Raw genomic sequence first — 8618 nt, forward strand, 5'->3', positions numbered from 1 at the left:
TACTGCAACAACAGAAATAGCAAATATTGGGGAGGGTTTGGAGAAAGCGCTACCCTGGCGGACTGTTGGGGGGGGATGTGAAATGGTGCGGCTGCTGTGGAAAACAGTATGGAGCATCCTCAGAAATGAAAAATAGAGCTACCCTAGGAGCCAGCAATCATTGTGCTTGGTGTAAACCCCAAAGAATTGAAAGCAGGGTCTCCAAGAGCTATTTGCACACCCATGTTCATAGCATCGTTATTCACAATAGCCAAGAGGAGGAAGTGACCCAAGCGTGCATCAATGGACGAATGAAGAAGCAACATGTGGCTATATGACCAGCAAGATGTACATATGATGACATATTATTCAGCCTTAAAAGGGAAGGCATTTCTGATACATGCTACAGAGGAGATGAAATTGAGAACATTCTAGGAAGTAGAAGAAGCCAATCTCGAAAGGGCGAATACTGTACGACTCTACTCGTGAGAGGTGACCAGAGAAGTCAAATTCATAGAACGGTGGTTGCCAGGGGCTGGGGAGGGGCAGGGGCAAGGGGAGTTAGTGTTTAATGGGGACAGAGTCTCAGTTTGGGCAGATGACAAAGTTCTGGAGAAGGAGGGTGGTGATGGCTGCACAACAGTGTGAATGTGCTTAATGTCGCTGAGTGTCGCTGGACACTCAGAAATGGGTAAGGTGGTAAATTTCATGCTGTGTGTATTTTACCATAATAATAAAAAAAGGAAAGAAATACAAACAAGAACCCAAAACCAAACAAAACCACAGAGATAACAAATGTGTCTCGGAACAATATGGACAGCACACTACGATTTACTTCTGAACGGTTTAATGGCCAAACCGTTCGAAAGGATGATTGGTTTAAGAAAAAACCCCAAATCAGTACAGCGTTCATTGCATCTTTAGGCTGTCACAAATAAGTCTGAAAACTCATCTGGCATCTTGCTGTTTCTGTAGCTGGACAGCTTAGATCTTATTCATCAGCTTGCTGAACTGTTCCTTTTTCAGAAATATAGATACCATCCCCAAATGTTCTGATATCCTTGTTTTTAATGGTTGTGGCTTGCTGAATCAAAGCAGCTGAGTGTGATACAAGTTCAATGTCATTGCCTCCAAGAATTAATTCACTTTTCTGGACTTGAGATACAGAACAAGTAACGCTGGGCCTCATCTAAACCCCTGCAGATATATTTTTCAGCCAAGAAATTTCAGATTTCAACAAGAGAACCATTCTCCTGGATAAAAACATGGATGAGAAACTGAGCATACACCTCGTCTTGTCCCAGAAGCCCAGGGTAACGCCCTTGATTGTGTTCTATACGTGACCACAGACAGCACCAACAGGTAGCTGGTTCTGTTCTAGTTCCTCACCATTTGTCAACTGGGAGCTGCTTCTTTTCCTTCCAGGGAGACTGAGTTCTACAGGGATGGGATTAAAGTCCTTTCGCTGGGTTCTTCCGGGGCCCTCCACAATAACAGTGCATCCCTTCAGAGTGACATCAACACCTTCTGGAATGACGAAGTTCTTATTGCTGAGAACAGTCTTCATTCCCCCAGTAGATGTGCCAAAGTGTGTATGAAACATTTTTTAAAAGATTTTATTTATTTATTTATTTATTTATTTATTTATTTGGCGGACAGAGATCACAAGTAGGCAGAGAGGCAGGCAGAGAGAGATGGGGGGAAGCAGTCTCCCCACTGAGCAGAGAGCCCGATTCAGGGCTCGATCCCAGGACCCTGAGATCAGGACCTGAGCTGAAGGCTGAGGCTTAACCCACTGAGCCACCCAGGTGTCCCTGTATGAAAGAGTATTTTTTTTGAAGAAAGAGCATTTTAACGAAATAGTGTTCAGGTAGAGGGAGGGCAAACTTGAGAGTTTGACTGCATTTCTGGCTGGATCCTGCCCATGTATGCATTTTAATACGTTACTTTTAATACATTAATAATACACTTTAATACATTACAAACTTGGCTTCTAAGAAGACTCTTCTACTGAGGAGATAATTGTACAATCAGCCTGGGCTCCCCGAGAAGTAATAAGCTTGAGTCATGATTTTTTTCCCTTACATTTAAGATTTCAGACATTCTGAACTTGAACAATTACATTTCCATGTGTCAGAAGCTGTAGGCCAGCAGACTCTGGACTTTCCCCGCCAACTTTAAGGGTCAGCATTTGACAATGAATTTATGGTCGACTGGGAAATCTGTCACCTGATGGTTGTTGTTGTTGTATCTCTGATACCGGGCATACTACTTGGTATGCATTTTGATGAATAAACATTCATCAAAGGGGGAAAGTGGTTAAGATGGGAAATTCGATGTTATATGTATTTCATCACAAAATTTTAAAAAGCTGCACAGTGACAGGGGGCCAAGCAGCTTTCTAAAGCCCACCTTGTCCTCATCCTCAATTTTTATGTGAACGCTGAGGGGTGCTGAAATGCCACGTGACCCCTGCCCTTCTGCAGGAACCCCACTTTCAGAGGAGCTGCAAGTTACCAGGGGCTCTGCCTAGCTCCGTGCCTGGCCAGTTCCTCTGTGGTTTCTCAGCTCCTCCTGCCGACTCAAGAAGTGGCAAATCTAGAACTGCTACCACAGGAGCAGACAGTGCTGTGAAAGGCCGGGAGCCACCGTCACACGGACGGGCTGTTGTCACGCACACGCATGCGCGCAAACGCGCACATGGGTAAGTCAGGGCAGACGGCTCTATTGGAGTTGCTCTGGCAACACGGGGAAGTCTCCTCTGTAGGTGTCCCTTTGAAGAGCATCCCGTGAGCTCTGAACACGGGCCTGAGCTGCCTGCCAGGGGCCTGCAGCAGAGCCCCGTCCTCTCAGTGAAGGGCAGGTGACCCCTGATTGGTCTCAGGCCCCACGCAGCCAGAGGTAGGGACCCATGAGCCCTGCTCTGTCTCTGAGAATCACGCGGGTTGACTCTCCATGCACTTTCCTTTCTGATTAGGAGCCAGAGGTTTGAGCTGATCATGTGAAATGCCACTACCGACTCAACTGCTATCATCACAGGAAGGAGGACTCTGCCTGGGCTTGGCACACTTTGGAAAAGGCCAGAGAGGAAATATTTTTGGCTCTTCAGGCCACACAGTCCCTAATCAGACTGCGAAAGCAGTCACAGACAATTCCTAAACAAATGTGTGACTGTGTTTATTAAGCTTTATTGTGGACACGGATGTTGCAATTTCATATAATTTGCAGGGGTCGTGAGATCTTCTTCTAATTTTTTCCAACCGTTTAACAATGCGGTGACCATTTTGAGCTCCTAAACCATTGGAGAGTGGGCGGGTGGAGGGGCAAGAGGGGGTGGCCTTCAGCCGGTAGGTGTCCTGCAGGTGGCCCTCATCACCCCTCTCCCCAGGGATCAGCTGAGGGCAAAATATGAAGTCACAATGACATCAGTTGCAGAGGAAGCAGAGTGGGTAAACACAGAGACAACAGGGCCAGGGGGTCAAAGCCCACGCACTCTGTGGCCTGGACTTGTGCCCAGAGCTGACGTTGTCACTCAGTCACTCAGAGAGTCAGCTACTCTGACCCCGCCCAAGATCTTCAGAATCACCCTTTCCCTTTCCCGAAGCCGTTTGCAAAACACACGTACTGATTTGTGTCCCTGAAGGCCTGCAGTGGACCTTTGCACTAGAAAGTTAAACCAGAAATGACATAGGCTAGTCACTCTCTCCCAGGAGGGGAAGCTGCTCTGAGCACACACTCTGGGCCTTGATGCAGCTGGCATCCCAGCCCTGATGACACAGGGGGAACAAAGGCCTAGAGAGACTCCTGCACCATCCTCAGACTGGGGCTCGACGAGCATGGACGCTTCTGGTCTGGAAGAAACACACCCTTAGATTAGATTTAATCTAATCTGGGATTTTAATTTTAATTAGATTTAATTTCTCCATGCCTGTTTTCTTGGATACAAAATGCCAGTGAAATATCTACAGCCCTCGTGGGTCGTTGTGGGGATCGGGACTAACACAGAAAAAAATAAAATCCCAGCCCAGCCTCAGAGAGCCTCTCCCTCTCCTTCACCCTGCAGTCAAGGATGTGTGTTAATGAAACTGCTTCCTGTTGCATCTGTTCAGTAAAGACGAGACCAAAGGTAGCTGAAGGACTAGAACTGCATGCAGTGGGATTAGGACGGTGCCTGTGGATGCATGTGCTCTGCACAGGTTGGCTGTGACCACTATAAAGATGACTAATGGGGCGCCTGTCTGGCTCAGTCGGTTAACGGCCTGCCTTCGGCTCAGGTCATGATCTCGGGGTTCTGGGATCAAGCCCTGTGTTGGGCTCCCCACCCAGCAGGGAGTCTGCTTGTCCCTCTTCTTCTGCTGTGCCCCCTGCTTGTGCTCTCCCTCTCAAAAAAAAAAAAATCCTTAAAAAGAAAAAGATGACAGACGTCTGACAGACCCCCTTCTTTACAACAGGAACAGTTGTGCCCAGTGCTCTCAGCTCTGCCCAGGGCCAGCCCACACCAGGAGTAGTTTGGGGCCAGGACATGCGTGCCTGCAGAGAGGACACCTTGGCTATAGTTCCTGGGTGCCTGGGTAGCTGGGTAGGGGGAAGCATGGAATCGGGGAGTTCATGTGTAAGGGGGCAGCGGTTCTGCTGGGGAGGGTGCAAAACTGGAGATGGCTGGTGGGGATGGCTGCGCGGCTATGTGCATGTGCTTAATGCCACTGAATTGTGCCTTTAGCGATGGTGAACATGGTCAGTTTTAGGTTACGTATATTTTACCACAATAAAAAACAAGAAGGAAAATCAACTTGGGAGGAAAAAAAAAAATACCTTCTGGGAGCATTTCCAAGGTTATGCTTAGTTTTTCTTCCTAAGCCAGGAAACATGTAACTTGGCGTTTGATTTATTCTGTTCCCATCTTATCAGCACTTCCAAAGAAGTGAAAAACGGAATTGGAGCGCTCACAGCCTCTGAGAGAAGACAGGCAAGAGATTAAAGTGCCCAGCGCCCGTCGCAGCCTGCCAAGCTGCTTCCTGTCAGGACTGCCCCTGCCCGGTCCTGGGAGCAGGACAGGGCCAGCCCCTTAGGTCCCTGATCAGAGCACTGGGCTTGCAACTTTCACCCGGAATCCTCATGGCCTCCCTCCAGTGCACGTTAGTTCAGATGGCAACCCCCCCTCCCCGCCTCGAAAGATGCTGTCTAAGCCGTGCTCCTGAGTGGCGTGTGACCCACATATTTTGCTGAGCCTGCACATCCGGGAGCTCTTGGTGGGAGGCCCATCGATGGCTACCCCAGACCGTGATGCTGGGCTGGGCAAGACCTGTGTGTGCGCTGTACCCCCAGCACTGATTAGCATCTGTCTAGCCCTGAGTGACCCCACCCCCAGGCTCTCACCCATGCTCCTCCCAGCAGGAGAGAAGAGCTTCTCACACAGAGGCCACCCAGCACTGTGATGGCCATGTGCATACAAACATTCCTATGTGCCTGGACCATCACACCAACCAGCAGCAGAACGCACAAATGGCCATGCTTGTCCAGGGCAGAGGGGACAGCAACACAGACTGGACAGGGAGGCTGAGCAGCCCCAGCAGAGCCTTGGTGAACTGTTGTTTTGTTTTGTTTTAATTAACATGTAATGTATTATTTGTTTCAGCGGTACAAGTCTGTGATTCATCAGTATTACACAATTCACAGCACTCACCATAGCACATACCCTCCCCAATGTCCATCCCCCGGCCACCCCATCCCTCTCACCCTCCTCCACTCCAGCAACCCTCAGTTTATTTCCTGAGATTAAGTCTCTTGTGGTTTGTCTCCCTCTCTGGTTTCGTCTTATTTCATTTTTCCCTCCCTTCCCCTATGATCCTCAGTCTTGTTTCTCAAATTCCTCATATCAGTGAGATCATAGGATAATTGCCTTTCTCTGATTGACTTATTTTGCTTAGCATAATACCATCTAGTTCCATCCATGCCATTGCAATGGCAAGATTTTGGGGTTTTTTGATGGCTGTGTAATATTCCATTGTATATATACACCACATCTTCTTTATGCATTCATCTGTCAGTGAACATCTGGGCTCTTTCCATAGTTTGGCTATTGTAGATGTTGCTGCTATAAACATAGGGGTGCACGTGTCCCTTCGGATCACATTTGTGTCTTTGGGGTAAATACCCAGTAGTGCAATTACTGGGTCATAAGGTAGCTCTATTTTCAACTTTTTGTGGAGCCTCCATAACGTTTTCCAGAATGGCTGCACCAGCTTGCATTCTGTGTTTTGTTTGTTTGTTTTGTTTTTGTTTTGGGGGGGTTTTGTTTTGTTTTGTTTTTTGTTTTTTTAAATAAGTGAACTTGCAGGGGTGCCTGTGTGGCTCAGTCAGTTACGCATCTGCTTTTGGCTCAAGCCATGATCCCAGGGTCCTGGGATCGAGCCCTGCATTGGGCTCCCTGCCCAGCAGAGACCCTGCTTCTCCCTCTCCCTCTGCCTGCTCCTCTGCCCACTTGTGCTCTCTCTCTCTCTGTCAAATAAATAAACAAAATCCTTAGAAAAAAAATAAAATAAGTGAACTTGCTTTGGAATCGAGGTATGGTAACATCTTTGCCCTAACAACCTGTGTGAGGGGAACACGCCCTGTGCGGCCCTGGGATCGCTGGATTCTGAAACCCACACACCCAAAGGCCTGGGAATTTGGTTCTGGGAGAGGCCCCCACTGAAGCAAGCTGCTCACCTAGGTAGAGTTTCCTAAACCCAATGAACCTGCAGAAAACCAAGTGATGAGTAAGTATTTAGTTTTCTTTCTACTGCTCTTTGGGACAACCTGCCATTTGCGATAAACATTTCAGAGAACAAGTTAAGCAGTGTTAGAGAAAACAGGAAAAATAAACTCTGAGTCTTTATGTAAATATATATTCTACCCAAATCTAAATTTAATCTATGAACTAGCACAAGACAAATGTAAAGGTCACTCAGAGTTCTCTGCTGCTACTCACACAGAGAATAATATCTCCATGTTGTACCAGTTGCTCCTATGCAATGCAAAACTTTGAACTGTTTATAAAATAATACAACAGACGCCCAATCACTCAAGAACATAGTTACTCTGCCCTTTGAAGCCTGCAGCTCAAATATTACACAGGCAGGAAGTAGAAATCAGTGCTTTGATTTGTTTAAAATAAATTAAACACAAATGGCAACCATATTTCCTCTTATTCAGAGGAAGTTACAAAAGGTACAGAAGACCAAAAATACCAGGTGACTTTGAAATGAAGAGCCAGCAAAAAACCCCAAGTCCTTGCTGTTCGCTTACACTGGAAGACTCTTCATGCACAAATTTTAAAGGGTTATTGCCATTCAAAATAATTTGGAAGTAACTCTGGGTTTCTCTCAGTCTGAAGAGTAAATCATTCAAATAAGTGTGCCTCAACATTTTAGAATCAAGTTTTTGTTTTCTTTTTTTAAAATTCAAACCTATTATTCATTTTGTTGAGCCACTCCGCTGGGCCTGTCTGCTTCCAAACCTGTCCTCAAAGGGAAACCATGCGAATTTGGTGCTACAGCGAGAGTGCAGAAGGCAGAACACGGTGCCTTGGTCCAGTCTCCAAGAGCTGTTCTCCAGCAACACTGGGGGGGGGGCATCTGCATTTGAGCAGAGAGAAACAGGCAGCTTGGAACAAGGGCCAGAAATCTGAGACCAGGATTCAATAGCCCTTCCCCTACTCCACCTGGGACAACAAGATGGATCCATTCATGCTGGGTGTGAGCCGCATGACAAGGCTCTCCCAGACCCAGCCCTGGACCTGCCTGTACCAGGTGTGTGGTCTTGCTGGGTGTCATAAGAAGCAGGGACAAGGTGCAAACCTTCAGAGGCCTCCTGAGTCCTTGTTTTCATCATCCCAAGAGCAGCAAGCATAGTATGGAATGGCATGGGCTCAAAGTTCCCTCTTCTGCAGAATGGGGATAATTGTATCTACTTCAGAGACGTGTGAGGGTGAAGTGATTCAATATTCATGAAGCTTTTAGAGTACTGTTTGGCACCCAGAAATCCCTCTGGATGGTAGCTGGTTTTCTTAAAGGCCACTAGTAATGAAAAGCCCGTGGCTGTTAGTTCTTCCATGCAGAGCAGAAGGTGACACCAGGTTCATGTGCAGCAGGCAAGGTTCTTACGCACACACTCACATTGCTCAGACGGTTCCGCCTTTGCTCACCCATTTTCCCCTTCTTCATCTCTGGGGCATCTGCTTCTGCCCCCACTGCTCTGATCCTTCCTGTGCTTCTGGGCAGCGGTCCCCCCTTCCCATATGTTCAGCATTAAATAAAGGCCTGTGTGTCTCTGCCTCGGGTGTCTCATGTTCCTGTCGCTGTCTTATCCCAGACTCAAAAAGCTATCCCTGGACATTCTCCTCCATCTCCCTACCCACTTGGGGCAGTTCCTGCCTTCCTAAAACTTTCACTTCCACCTCTAACTCAAGGACTCCCAAACTATGTCTCCGGAGCCCAGAAGCCATTCCTGAGTTTCATCTATCCTTCTAACTGCCCTTTAGATGACCTGCAAGGACTTTCAAACCAAAATGATCCATTCTCCGCTACTGAACTTTAAAAAAAGATTTATTTATTTATTTGATAGAGAGAGAGCTCACAAGTAGATGGAGAGGCAGGCAG

At 47.3% G+C, this 8618-nt stretch overlaps 1 pseudogene; it reads right to left on the bottom strand.

The window, feature by feature from the left end:
* Positions 1-970: 970 nt before the first annotated feature.
* Positions 971-1546, bottom strand: LOC122903163 (annotated as a pseudogene).
* Positions 1547-8618: the final 7072 nt, after the last annotated feature.

This window comes from Neovison vison, chromosome 3, assembly GCF_020171115.1.
Source record: "Neovison vison isolate M4711 chromosome 3, ASM_NN_V1, whole genome shotgun sequence".
Taxonomy (NCBI): Eukaryota; Metazoa; Chordata; class Mammalia; order Carnivora; family Mustelidae; genus Neogale; species Neogale vison.